Source organism: Microtus oregoni, unplaced genomic scaffold, assembly GCF_018167655.1.
Source record: "Microtus oregoni isolate MIOR12 unplaced genomic scaffold, Mior012 000008F_ref0000371, whole genome shotgun sequence".
Classification (NCBI taxonomy): Eukaryota; Metazoa; Chordata; class Mammalia; order Rodentia; family Cricetidae; genus Microtus; species Microtus oregoni.
This window is the reverse complement of record NW_024543067.1, coordinates 7,976,658-7,990,803: the sequence shown is the minus strand read 5'-3', so window position 1 is coordinate 7,990,803 and position 14,146 is coordinate 7,976,658. Positions and strand designations below refer to the sequence as shown.

The window sequence follows — 14,146 nt, the reverse complement described above, 5'->3', positions numbered from 1 at the left end:
ACTTTTGACAATCTTGTTGCCTCTGCATCCTTAGTGTTAGGGTTAAGGCATGAGCCACCATGCCTGACTTTTTTTAAAACTATGTTTAAAAAATCTAATTTGAGCATTGCTCTTGAACCTCCTTTTGGTCATATTAGAATGTGTACGTCACTGCAGGTAGACTGATGATAACGCAGTGGCTGAATGATGGGAGGGATGTGACATCAGATTCATAGTTAGCCCCATCTTTTAATTGAGCCAAACTTGTATGAATACAATCTCCCTTTGGCCTTCTCAATATATGCCTACTTTTTAGTAGTGGTGTGCGTGCCTGTAATCCTAGCATTCAATATATAGAAATAGAGGATCCAGATAGTGGACTACATGGTACAATCTTGACTAAAAAAGATTAAAAAAAAACAGTTAATATGTATTTTCCCTTATTGTTCCTGAGCCCCACCCACTTAAGGAGAAACTTCCCCCAGTGTTAGCTGCAGTTTTCCTCATGCCCACCATTTGGTGCTGCTCAACTCACGTGTCACCACCTTAAGAAAGGGATTCTTCTAATGCCCCCACTCTTCTGTCATTCCTAAGCAGAAAAATAATAGTTCACACAACCCACCCGGTTGTGTCTATATCCTGTACCCGCTAGGATTTGACTTCTTGCTCGCTGCCACCAGAAAGCCGCAGAGAAATACTGCTGGCCAAGGATTTTGGAAGATTCTGTCTCTCCAGTTTGTGCCAATGCTCCCAGAGAGCATGCTGGTCCCGAAACTGTCCACTAGAGGGTGCTACACACTCCTGCAAATCTTGCACTTCTCTTTTGCCTAAAATCCATAGCTTTAATGGTTTATACTTGCCCTACCCTTCCTCAGAATTCATGAATGTAGTTCTTTTCTAATGCTAAAAGAGTTTAATGGATCAAAGGAGAAATTTAAAGCTGAATCCAATGCCCACTCCTGGAAAATTTTCTATCAGGTTGAGGTAATAATTGATTGATTATTATAACTATACCATTTAAACTCCGGCAGTTGACTTCAGGTACCTAGAGAAAGGATATTTGCAAAGAAAGATCTCCTAGTCTCAAGTCATCTTTGGTGATTGCTCCCTAAATTCTGCCCTGGTTGTGAACCACAGTACCCTTCTGAAACAAAACAAGCTCAAAACGTGAAGAGACGTGAGTCCTTAGCTAAAAAGATATGCAAAAGATACCGAGAGGGATTTTGGGGGTGGGGGGGGTTTTGAGACAGGGTTTCTCTGTGTGACTTTGGCACCTGTTCTGGAACTTGCTTTGTAGACCAGGCTGGCCTCGAACTCACAGGGATCCACCTGTCTCTGCGTCCCAAGTGCTGGGATTTAAGGCACCTAGAGGGTTTTTCAGATGACAGATTAAATGATTCTTTTTAAAATTATTACATGAAATTTAAGAGTATGTGATAAAAACCACAGGCCTAAAGAACAAATGATTCTGCTCTCTGGCCATTCTGTCTGCTTCATCATTGCCAAGACCCTGGTTTATTCTTAACAAGAAAATATTATTGAGCTGGTGCGAGGGCTCAGTGTGTAAAGACACTTGCTGCCTAGCCTAACAACCTCTCTAATCCCTGGAACTCACACATGGTAGGCAGAAAGACCTCCACAGGCATGTTGTGGAATACATATTGCATGCACGTATACCTAAGCACATGCATGCACACACACACACACAAAACATGAAAAACTTTTTCTGTAAGATCCTGTGCCCTCAAAGTCTTTGGCTCTGACCGCATGTCTAATTGAATGTAGACATGGTCCACAGAAGTAAAGAATGAACTGCCACCACTGTCAAAATGAAAGCGTCTGGGGGACAAGCGAAAGGCAGTTCCAAGGTTGAGAATGTGAAGGGAAGCTGTGCAGTCAAGGCCGGGTGCTGTGCAGCTCAAGCTGGAAAGGAAGCTTCACAGAAACTGTTCAGTGCATTCTGTCACTAAATAAAGCAAAATAAAGGGGAAAGTGAAACCACCAGAAATATCAGCAGATAATAAAACATATCTTCTGAGGTGAAGATTTTAAACGGCTTGTATACTTGAAAACACTGAATATGGATGGAAAGACTCAGGTTAGAAGCACTTCAAGGCCAAGCAGGTAACTGGGAGGAGTTAGGATGGATGGAGCTGGGTGCCTGGACACCACATTGTGTGTATGTGTGTGTGTGTGCACATGTGCCCAAGGAGGCCCAAAAGAGTGTATCAGACCCCCTGAAGCTGAAGTGACAGGTGGTTATGAGCCATCCCACCTGGGTCTGGGCACTGAATTCAGTTCCTCTGTAAGAGCAGACAGTGTTCTTAACTGATGAACAATTAATTTACAAAACAATAAATTCAATCAACGATCTGACTTCTGGAGTGCAAGCCCCAAAGCAAAAACATAAATAGCATGAAAAAAAATCATGGTAACATAACTTCCCCTTGAGGTACTAACCCCACAAGTCATGGCCACCTCGCATACAGACCTTCCTACTTGGAGGGTACAGAGATAAAATTGTGTTCGTGGATTAAATATTTTGATAATAGTACAAAAATTCTTGTTTGTTTTCCACATAAGAGATTAGTCTGTTGTTTTTGTTGCTCTTTTGAGATAAAGTCTATGTAGCCCTGATTGGTCAGGAACTTGCTACGTAGACCAGGCTGGCCTTGAACTCACAGAAATCCTCCTGCCTCTGCCTCCCCAGTGCTGGGACTAAAGGCCTGTATCACCACACTCAGCTAAATTTGTCTTTCTTAAAAGCTATGAAAAGAAACTTCTAAAACCTACTGTTGCATTTACAAAGTGAACTCCAAGTATTCCAGGCATGGGGTACCAGGAAGCCTGGTGGCAGCAATTTTGTCCAGTGCTTGGCTCCCTATTGCTCTCCAGTTAGCGCAGGAGCTATGGCTTTCTCTTTTGTCTCTTTTTGTTCTCAAAATAGGGAAGCCATCTGGCCCGAAGCTGAGCAGACAGATGCCACTTTCTCTCCGAACTGCAAGAGAAAACTAAAGCTGGGAAATATCAAAAAAGGAGTGTGAGGTAATTGAGACTTGGGTTGTACAGTCTTCCAGCTTTCTGAATATTCTGGGCTCAGAACGATGGAGCTGGAGACAGAACATGATGGATGACTTCATGGGGTTCAGTCATTTCTGGGGGTAGGGGGATTCAAGTTCAGATCAAGGTTTTTCCATAGTTCCTGAACACCCTGCCGAAACTTGGTACAAGAGTCAGTGCTCGGGCTTCCACTCCACACGGCCCCGCCAATACAGTCCTTGTTCTCATTCCAGGCTACCAACGGGCGGAGCAAGCACCTGTAGCTCAGGTTCTTTCTTTCCAAGGCTCTCCTGTATATTGCTAGTTTGATACCTGGTGATCTGGAGCCCAAGATGTCTTGTTCTGTGTATGAGGCCCGTGTCCTCTTCCTCTCATCTGCTATGGTGCTGCTGCTTTTTCTGGAAACAAACCTTAAAATAAACAAATAAAATGGAGTTAAGAACTCAGTTATGAGATACCTTCCTTGTGTTTCCCCGCATTGATAGATATATATTGAAGAAGGACCTCCCAGATTCCTGCCTCCTGCCTGAAATCTCTGACTCAAGCCTTCCACTGGTCCACAGTTCTAGTTCCACAACCCTTGTTGGACCCTAAAGTCCAATTACTGAGGAGGAGGAGTCGCCCCAAGAGACCACTCTCACACCGCAGTTGATGTAAAAGCAAGAGGATTTTAATTCTGTCGCGACAGGGTCACTCAGCATTCGAGAAGCAAAGGACCCCGAATGGCTGTTACAGGCTAGTTTTAAAGAGAAAGACCACAGAACCAAAGGGGTGTATGGAAGTCGTTTGTCAACTATTGTGACTAGCTCGTTTAATGATCAGCTAACTATGATTGTCCATTGCCATGATGGTTGCTGGGTTGTTTGAGCAAGGAGAAACATCTGCCGGTCCTCTGCAGGTCGTTTTGCTCCAGTGCCTGGGTCTATTGAAGAAAAACTACAGAGGGGTTAGAAAGTTCCTGGGAAAGCACTCAAAGCTCCAGTGCACGAGTGGGTGATTATCAGGTTCCTGGTTCCCAGGGGAGGGGGGAAGCACTAAGGCTGAGAGGCCTCAGAAATGGCCTCAGAGTTATTCTAGAGTTTTACACCCTGTCTGTTTCTGCTCCACATCCCTCCACTTTGGGCAAGTGGCTCGCCCCTGACTCTTTTCTGCTCAGGTTACTTCCTCCATCTAGATCTATTCTGCTGCGGGTTTAGAGACCACGGTGGGCATTCCTGGCGATGCTGAGCGAGATTCACCACCCATCTTCAGTTCCCGTCATCTTGTCTGTCTACACACCTCAAAGCCACACTGTGTGCAGTCCACCTGGATCCCAGCTGTCCTTTGAGCTGAGCAACGTGATGGGAAGGGCTGATCTTCCACAGTAAGAGTAGGGACGAATGGCAGAAAGCCTAATTACCTTCTTGTTTGTAATGGGCTGTAGTCTTTTTCATGGCCCTGACTTAAATACTCCCCTTTCTCTTTGGAAGACTGGGTTTACTGTGTGCCGTCCTGATTGTCCTGGAACTCTGTAAACCAGGATGGGCTCAAACTCAGAGATCCCCCTGCCTCTGTCTCCCAAGTGCTGGGATTAAGGTGTGTGACACTATACCAGGCAATATAATGTTTAAGAGGAGGAATCACTAGAGTAGGCGGGTGAGCTGGAGGAAACGTGAAGGTTAAGACACAGTCCTTCCAGGACAGCTGAGTCCACTCTTATCTCTGGCAGAAAGATGAACCCACAGATGCAGAGAAGTTTGTGACCCCAGTCATTAAAAGATGAGGCCTCAGACCAACGGCTCTGGTGCGCTCATGAGGCAGAAGATCAGATCAACCACTGGTCGGGAGGCCTGAGAGCACAAGGAAAAGGGTACAGTCAGGGCAGCCTAGTGTGGAAAAGCACGTTAAGGAATTCTTCAGGTTACTAGGTGTGCCGCTGTGTTGTTACGCTGTGTTGTTACGATGAGAGAAACACCCGTCAGCCTAGCTGGATGATTTGCTCAAAAAAATCCTCAGCTGCCCATAGGAAGCTGTGGAGAAGGTAGAAGCAGCTCCCTTCATGTTTAGGGCTATGTCAGAGGATGACTGACAGGGAAAAGGAAACCATAGAAGCTGAAATCATCCGCCAGGGACTAATTACATCTGAACTAAAGCCAAGTATGCATTTCACCCACTCTTAAAATACTAATATAGACAGAAAGGAAAACACCTCATAAACTGTAACAAATTAAGCCGGGCAGTGGTGGCGCACGCCTTTAATCCCAGCGCTCGGGAGGCAGAGGCAGGCAGATCTCTGTGAGTTCGAGGCCAGCCTGGTCTACAAGAGCTAGTTCCAGGACAGGCTCCAAAGCCACAGAGAAACCCTGTCTCAAAAAACCAAAAAAAAAAAAACAAACAAACAAAAACAAAAACCTGTAACAAATTAGCTTTACCATGCCAGTGAGGCCGACCCCCGACAGCTGCTGCTTTTCTGGCAAGAAGCTTTCTCCAAAGCCTGGTAGGTGAGGGGAGTGAGCTTGTATAAACCTTGCTGGAGCAAGCCTGCTGCAAGGCCCAGCCTCTGCTAGGGAGACTCACACAAGCATCGTTTCTTCTTTATAGTCTTCCAGACAGATCCAAGAATATTGTCTAATACTGATTCACTTCCTAACCAAAGCTTTTAGCGGGGTGTGTAGTTCACTATCAGGAAATCCCACTTGTACCCTTTACAAGCAGAACCTGGGGGGGGGGGCAACACAAAAGGGCGTGTGTGGCACGGGACAGATAAGATTGTCTCGTGGCTAGTACAGGTGAGAGGATGCAGACTTGAGCGCGTGGTGAGGTTTGCCATCAGTGACAGCCCAGGAGACGACGCCGGAGGGCAAGCAGCATCCCCTGATGTGGGTTCAGATGTAGTACGGTAATTTAGGTTCATCTGTCGTCAGGTGTCTTTTGTCCTCTCATTCCTAAGTCCGTCTCCCATGACCATTATACTTTGAAAGACGAAAACACACACTGGGTTATTTTCTAGGTTTCTCAACATGACTTTGTCTGCTTTCTCCTCAAGTTCCAACCTAGGCTGTGATTTCTGTCAGGATACGGTGAATGGTTGGACCGTGTACCCTCTTAAGATAGTCTATCAGATAAATGCAAGCTAATGGCTGTTTCATATCACTAGCTGGACTTGAACCTCTCTCCTCTGCCAAGACTTCCGCATTGTGAAGCTACCTTTGTCCCTTAATAAATACTCTGTGACAATAAGTCAATATGTACTGTACAAACACACCGCACCTCACCAAACTTTCACCTACATGTTCCAGCCTGCGTGGCTCTTGCCTGAGTCAATTATTAGTATAAGCATTGCAAAATTGTGCCGTTCCAATTCCACCCAGTTGGCTACTGTTAGTGACTGACATTCGATGTTTTGGGGAGATCGTTTCCTTACCTCTGGATTTATGAAATTGTAATTTATGGATAAACATTCTTATTGTTGGGTTATGTGGGTGTTAATTATTTGACTTGATATTCACACTGTTTTATATTCGGTCAACGGAAGCTCCTTCTGACAGGACCCCGTTCCTTTTCTTTCTCTGGACCACAGGTTTTTCACACACTTTACTTGGTACACTCTCCCTTATTGATAAAGGTGTTTCAGGTTCCGTTGGCCTTTTTTGGGCCCCAGCCCAAGTGGGACAGAAAGAATCTTTGTTGCAGAATCAGAGAAGTGCTGGGGAGGGCAGGTAGGGTGGTGGGAAAAGGAGCTGGGAGGGGAACCAGGAGAGACAGTCTTCCAACACTCAGCAAACTCTCGCTCTAGAAATAACACTGCTCACAGTAACTTCCAGAAATTCCACAAGTATAACCCTCGTTCAGGGTACTCCTTCCCAGGAGAGGAGTCTGCTTCACCCTTTGTTGAGAGGAAGAATGCACAGGGGTGGTGTCAGCCCCAGAAAGAACTGAGCCACTGACCAGCTACCCTGTCTCTGGTCTATGGTAATTTGCCTCTTGGTTTCCCCCAGGCTCTGAGGACGATAACTATGCCCCATAGGCTACTCTTGTGCAAGATTCACAGTTGATGCGATACCATCTGACTCTCCCTGCAGCGAGGGGCAGTGAGCATTCTCTCTCCAGATGTGGTGCCCCTCATGCATTATGACAACAGTCTCACAAACTGGATTTTTAAAGGTTCAATTGTGCGTGTGCATGTGTGTGTGTGTGCGCGCACTTGAGTACACACGCCCAAGGAGGCCAGAAGAGGGTCAGGGATCCCCTGGAGCTGGATTACAGCGGGCTGTGAGCTATCTGACAGTGGACACTGGGAACCAAACTTTGGTTCTCTGAAAGAGCAGTGCAACCTCTGAACTGCTGAGTCATCTCTCCGGCTCCGTGAATTGGTTACACAATGGTTTCACAGCTTCTCACCAGACTAACAAAATATGGAGGTTGTAAGGAAGCAAGGGGATGCACTTGTCAAGTTTCTAAATATGTTGCCACAGAAAAATATTCACAAGGAATTTTCCTACCACATCAATAATAATTCTTACCATGTGGGCTCTACACATTGTATTATTAGTGTTTTTTGGTGAGAAACATTCTGTTATTAATTACACAACTTTATCGTTTTAAGTGTCTTGCTCCCTTGGGTCAGTAGATCAGAGCTCAGTGAAAAACCTACAAGCAGATGACTGGATTGAAAAGGCTTTTTCATAGAGCAAAGCAAAGGAAACTTTCTCCTTTGCCCCATATTCTAACTCTAGATCATTTACTGCGATTTTGCAAAATCACCATGACTTTACTGATTACAGTTATCCAGACTTGCTAAGTCAAAGTTATTGCCAAAGGTATCTTATTTGACTTGGCACAGTCCATGGCCACGCCTTTCTTTCTATGATTGGAAATTAAACCCAGGTTCTCATGTGCGCGAGTTCAGTACTCCACCACTGAGCTACATCCCTGGCTCCATCTCATCCCTATGTTCCATTAGTTCCAGTCTCGTGAATATCTGAGACACCTTGTGTTATGGGCACTTTGCTCCTGAGATTTCTGTTTGGCAAAGATTTTTCACACCGGCTGTTTTATTAGCTCTTTCAATACCCCAGCTGTTAGTATTCAGGCATCTGTACTGGACTGCCCTTGGGGTCCTAACAGGATAGGATACATTAGGTGGAGCCACTAGGAGCACCCCGCTGTTCTGTTCACAGTCGCTAGGTTTCCCCACCTCTCTCTGTCTGTCTGTTCCTCTCTCTCTCTCTCTCTCTCTCTCTCTCTCTCTCTCTCTGTTTCTCTGCCTTTCTATCTCGCTCCAGAGGCTGGCCTCCTCACCTTCTCTCTTTTTATATTCCCTTTCCTCTAATAAAAACCCCTCCACGTGAACTCTGTTGCACAGCGTCTTTGTCTCGCGTGCTACTTTTTTAAAGATTACACCACCAGCCATACGGTGTTTTTCTCATCTTAATCTTCGGAAGCCCTGACTATACTCAAATGTATTGAGCTTGATAGCTTCCCTTAAAAACTTTTATAATTACATTTATTGACTTATTTATTGTGTGGGGTGGGTACAGGCATGTCACAATATATAGACAGAGGACAAGTTGAAGGTGTCAGTTTTCTCTTCATACCCTGTTGTAGTGAGCCAGACAGGATCGCCATTACAAGATGGCACCGACATCCTGTCTTGTTGGAAATAAACAACTCCATATTTGGCTATGCCTTTGAGAGCTGCTTGTCACCCGCTTCCCGCGTGCGCGGTGGATGAGGATCCTTGAGCCTATCCCGATGCGGTCTGATGTCAGCTGTTGGTGGCAGCCAATCACAGGGCGACCCATGTGCCATTTCCCTATTTAAGCGGCTTCCTAAGAGCCCTTCTTCCCTTCGCTTCATGCTGTCTCTCCCCTTAGCTCCCTGCCCCTTCGCTCCCTGCCCCTCTTCTTTCATGCTCCCCATCAATCAAGGACACTCCAGTAAAGCGTCTTCTGAGTAGAATCCTGGTGTGGTGGTTGTTCTTTCTCGCCGGTCGAGAGGTCCGCCACACCCTATAAGTTGTGGGGGTCAAACTCAGGCTATCAGGGTTAGCGACAAATGCCATGTGAGACATTTCATTTGATTTAGCTTACTAGCTTCAAGGTATGCTTTTTAAAACACCACACACACACACACACACACACACACACACACACGAAGAAAACAGAAGTGAGGGTCTTGCTACTGGCCAGTACTATACATTCCATGATACACTCGGTTCTTGATCTTCAACAGCTGAGCAGGCGCTGCAGGTCTGTGGGTGTCTCCCTTGTGGTCTCTGCACATGTGCCAGGGAAGCTTTAGTCACTCTCAGCCCCCAGGGCAAAGGGGCCTTCTTGATCAGTTGTCAAGCCCTCCCCTCAAATGGAGGAAAGATGGGCATGGATGCTCACCAGGGACCAGTGTACAGGTGTGATGGTTTGGGTGAGACTGGCCTTCATGGCACCTAAGTTTGAATGCTTGGTTCCCAGTTGTTGGCACTGTAAAGGATTAGGAGGTGTGTGTGGCCTTGCTGAAGGAGCTTTGTTACTGGAAGCGAGCTTTGACGTTTCAAAAGCCCACGTCCAGTCTCTGCTTGCTCCCTGAAGATCAGGATGTAAGCTCTAAGTGACTGCTCCAGCATTGTGCCTGCCTGCCTGCTGCCACATTCCTTGTACAGTGGTCAAGATACTGACTCTCTGAAACAGTGAGCAAGTTCCCAGTATAATGCTTTTTTTTTTTTTTTTAAGTTCCTGGTGTCTCCTCATAGCAACAGAAGAGTAACAAAGACAACGGCTTAGCCTGGTTCTTTTCCAGGTCAAGTCTGCATTCTAGAGTTCAGAAACCAAACCCACAGTGACTTGAAAAACACGCACCCATTTCCCACTGAACAAGGAGTCCAAAGTAGGAATCCCAGAGCTGACCAAATGCTCAGTGATCCAGATAGATAGATGCCTTGTATTTTCCTCTGCTGTCGACAGTGAGATCCACCTACCTCTGCCTCCTGAGTGTGGGGATTAAAGGTGTGTGCCACTACCACTATGCCTGGCCTTTAAAATTGTTTTTAATATAGATTTTAAAAATCAAACTCAGGTCCCCCAGTCCCCACCGCAAACACTTTTCTTTCTTTCTTTCTTTTTTCTTTTTTTTTTTTTTTTTTTGATTTTCGAGACAGGGTTTCTCCGTAGCTTTTTTGGTTCCTATCCTGGAACCAGCTCTTGTAGACCAGGCTGGTCTCGAACTCACAGAGATCCGCCTGCCTCTGCCTCCCGAGTGCTGGGATTAAAGGCGTGCTACACCACCGCCTGGCTCACCGCAAGCACTTTTCCCACTAAGCCATTTCCCCAGCATCTTGCCAGTCCACCTGCATTCGTGAATTGAAACTTTTGCTTCTGAAATCCTCTAACCCATGGGTTTTGTTGTGGCAGCCCTAGCCAGCTGCCACACACTCTCTCCATTACACCCACATTCTCACTTTTGAAAGGTTCGGAGGTCAACAGAGCACTCTTGCTAGGAAGCTGATAAACCTGCACAGCTGACCCGAGCTCTGGTTCACCCAGCCTTCCTGCGGGGTTTGGAGTCTTCCACTTTGAGCTTTGGTAGCTGAAAGCCTGGCAGGCAGGGGAGGAAACATAACAATTGGTTGGAGGATCCAAGGCGTGAGCCGGTTTCACTGCTGGGACTGACAGAAGGTGAAACACCACCACTGAGCCTGGTGTGCGCTTTAGTTTTGACAGGAACTCTCAGACGCGCCAAGGAATACAGATTGCCATGACATTTTTTGGAAGGCAGTGCGGCAACCTCAAAGGGTTAACCTTAGGAAAGTGTTATTTCTTAAGGTCGAAATGGTTGACTACAACATTGTCACTCTATCCAAGCGTTATATCAAAAGTCTATTCTTAAGGTGCTTGAGAGATGAATGGTTCAGTGGTTAGGACCACTAGCCGCTCTTCCAGGGAACCTGGGTTTAGTTCCCAGCACCCCACATGGTAGCTCACCCGACTCCAGCTCCAGGAGATTCAAACACGCTCCTCTGACCGCTTGCGGGTACTAGGCACACATGCGTTATACATACTTTCAGGTAGGTTAAAGCATATATATATATATATATATATATATATATATATATATATATATAATATATATATATATTATATAATAAAAATAAATAAATGCCGCATTTTGAAATTAGCCTATGGAGAGATAAAGGCATTAGAATAGAATGTAGTTCCTAAGGGGGAGGAGAGCTAAGGGCGCGGGCGCTGTGGCCCCCGGTTGTGTTGCGCTGGAGGTGAGCGACGGTGCAAAGGCAGATGGCATGGTGGGCGGGGAGAAAGAGCTCTCTATTCACTTCGTTCCCCGGAGCTGCCGGCAGGTGGAGGAGGAAGTAAACATCCCTACCCGGCGGGTTCTACTTACAAGGCCACAGGGCTTCTTGGCAGAGTAGTTTACGAAGAATTTCAACACAGCAACTGGCACACTGTTGACTGTGGCTTTCGAAGAGCAAGACCAAAATTTGAACAGTTCATCACCTCATTCGTGATTTTCGGCTGCTCTTGGAGCAGTTCTCATCTACACTAGCTCAGATTATGTGTTTGATGGCACAAATCCCCCTTACACAGAAGAAGATAGACCAAATCCCTTGAATCGTCTCTATGGCCAAACAAAATTAGATGGAGAAAAAGCAGTCCTGGAGAACAATTTCGGGGCTGCTGTTTTGAGAATTCCTGTTCTGTATGGGGAAGAGGAGAAGCTGGAAGAAAGTGCTGTGACTGTTATGTTCGACACGGTGCAGTTCAGCAACAAGTCAGCCAACCTGGACCACTGGCAGCAGAGCTTCCCCACACACGTAAAGGATGTAGCCAGTGTGTCCCGGCAGCTGGCAGAGAAGAGGATGCTGGTTCCATCCATTTAGGGAACCTTTCGCTGGTCTGGCAATGAGCAGATGACCAACTACGAAACCTCCCGAGCAGTCACTTAAGACCTATTACTGACAGCCCCGTCATAGGAGCACAACGCTCCAAAAATGCTCAGCTCCACTGCTCCAAATTGGAGACTTTGGGCATTGGCCAGCAGATGCCATTTCGAATTGGAATCAAAGACTCGCCCTGGCCTTTCCTGGTCGACAAGAGATGGAGACAGACTGTCTTTCATTAGTTTGTGTGCTGTGTATTTTTTTTTAAATGAAAAGTCTAGTATGTGGCACTTTTCAAGAATAAAGGAAATAGTTTTGTATGAGTACTCCTTAATTGTGACTCATGATCCTTCAGGTAAATGATGCTGTTGCTCAAGGGGAACGTTGGAGAGACTGAGGGCAGCCATGCCTTGTTTGCAGTCATGACTTTGAGTTGATCGTTTCATTCTGGTTCACCTTGTTCTTCAAGTAATGTAAATTATGATTCTTAATGTTCGAGAGCTGGGATGAAACAGACTGTTAGACTCTGGACGAAACGCATTATCCATTCCTGTAGCTCCGTTTTTGTTTTGTTTGTGGACCTTTGTATATTGATAGTTTCAGCGCGTGTAGGATCCTATGAAAATCATCGCTCCTCATTGCTTGCTTTGCTTGAGCCCAGATCAAAATGCTTGAAGAAAAGGAAACTTTATTTTTGCAACTTTAAGTATGGTTTTTACGCTTGATTCTTAATGTGTTGTGTATATCAGAACTGTATAGCCTGACACCTCACCTGCATAGCACCGTGTGGCAGACACTTGAGAGAGTGCGTGTGTGTGTATTTTTAATATAAATACATATCTGTCTCTTTCACTTTGTCACCAAGTGATATAATAATGAGCCTTGTTTGTCTTTTGATCACTTATGAATAACAATAAATACTGCTGGTATGAAAAAAGAATATAATGTAGTTCTTTATAAAAGGGTATATTACTGTATTACAGATAAAAGGGTATGGCTGGGCTGGAGAGATGGCTCAGAGGTTAAGAGCATTGACTGTTCTTCCAAAGGTCCTGAGTTCAATTCCCAGCAACCACATGATGGCTCACAACCATCTGTAATGGGGTCTGGTGCCCTCTTCTGGCCTGCAGGCATACACACAGACAAAATATTGTATATGTAATAAATAAATAAATAAATATAAAAAAAAGGGTATGGTTATAGCACTGTAGATAGGCATGGAGCAGAACTCCAGTAGAAACAACCCCAACACTGAGTAATTATGGACTATTGCCAAAAAATATTAAACTACATCTGAATCGGTCTATTTGGAAGATGACTGAGATGTTACATCAGAAAAAGGCACAGATTATCACCTTTATAAAGACCCTGAGGCTGGGGGCCCAGCTCGGAGGCAGAGAGCAAGTTTAACACGAGTGAGGTCTGGGGCTCAGTCCTCAGCCGGAAGGAACAAATAAGTAAACAAAGAAACAGAGTGAGTCTAATTTAATTAAAAAGAGGAAAATCCAGCCGAGCGGTGACGTCATGCCTTTTACCCCGGCACTGGAGGAGGAGAGGAGATTACAAAGTTAAAACATCTCTGTCCTCTTTATCTCTATCACACGGTTTATGGAGATTAGATTAAGGTTTGGTGATCCAGTGTGGCTTGCCAGGAAAGAGGTCAAACGACTTGCTGAGAGCTAGCCCTCACTGTACTAACATAAGAGCCAAAGATGGGAACTAAGAGGGACAGGAGAATGGAAAGAAGCTGCTCACTCAAACATCCTGGGGATCAGAAACCTCAACATAAAATGTCAGGATTGCCTATGGAGATGATGGGTGTTCTAAACCATCTCCAACAAGATTGTATAGAGAATGTGACTGAGTTTTACAAAAGAATGATCTGAGCACTCCCCTCTGCCCTAGACCTGAACAATGTTCCTCAGGAAGCCTCCTTAAAATTTCATTTACAAAGGACTGTCTTTAGGATAAAGTAAGCCAGCTTGCAATCTCACGCCCTCCTCCCCCCCATCTTTTAAGTTTAGGTGTAAATTACATTCTCTGAGCAATGTGGTTTAGGGATTGTAAAATCACCCAAGGGCATAGTTTTCTAAATGTCCCACTTAAATCTAAAGCAGGTAAGCTATCTGACTTTCTCCACTGATTCCTCTGAGCCTTCTGCCTTCTAGTCAAGGAAGGGACTTTACCTTACTGAGGTTCCCAAGCTGGGAACTCCTCCCGCTGCTGGCAGCGAGT

At 45.5% G+C, this 14,146-nt stretch overlaps 1 pseudogene; it reads left to right on the top strand.

The window, feature by feature from the left end:
- Positions 1 to 11,314: 11,314 nt before the first annotated feature.
- LOC121452008 lies at positions 11,315 to 12,153 on the top strand (annotated as a pseudogene).
- The last annotated feature ends 1,993 nt before the right edge of the window (positions 12,154 to 14,146 follow it).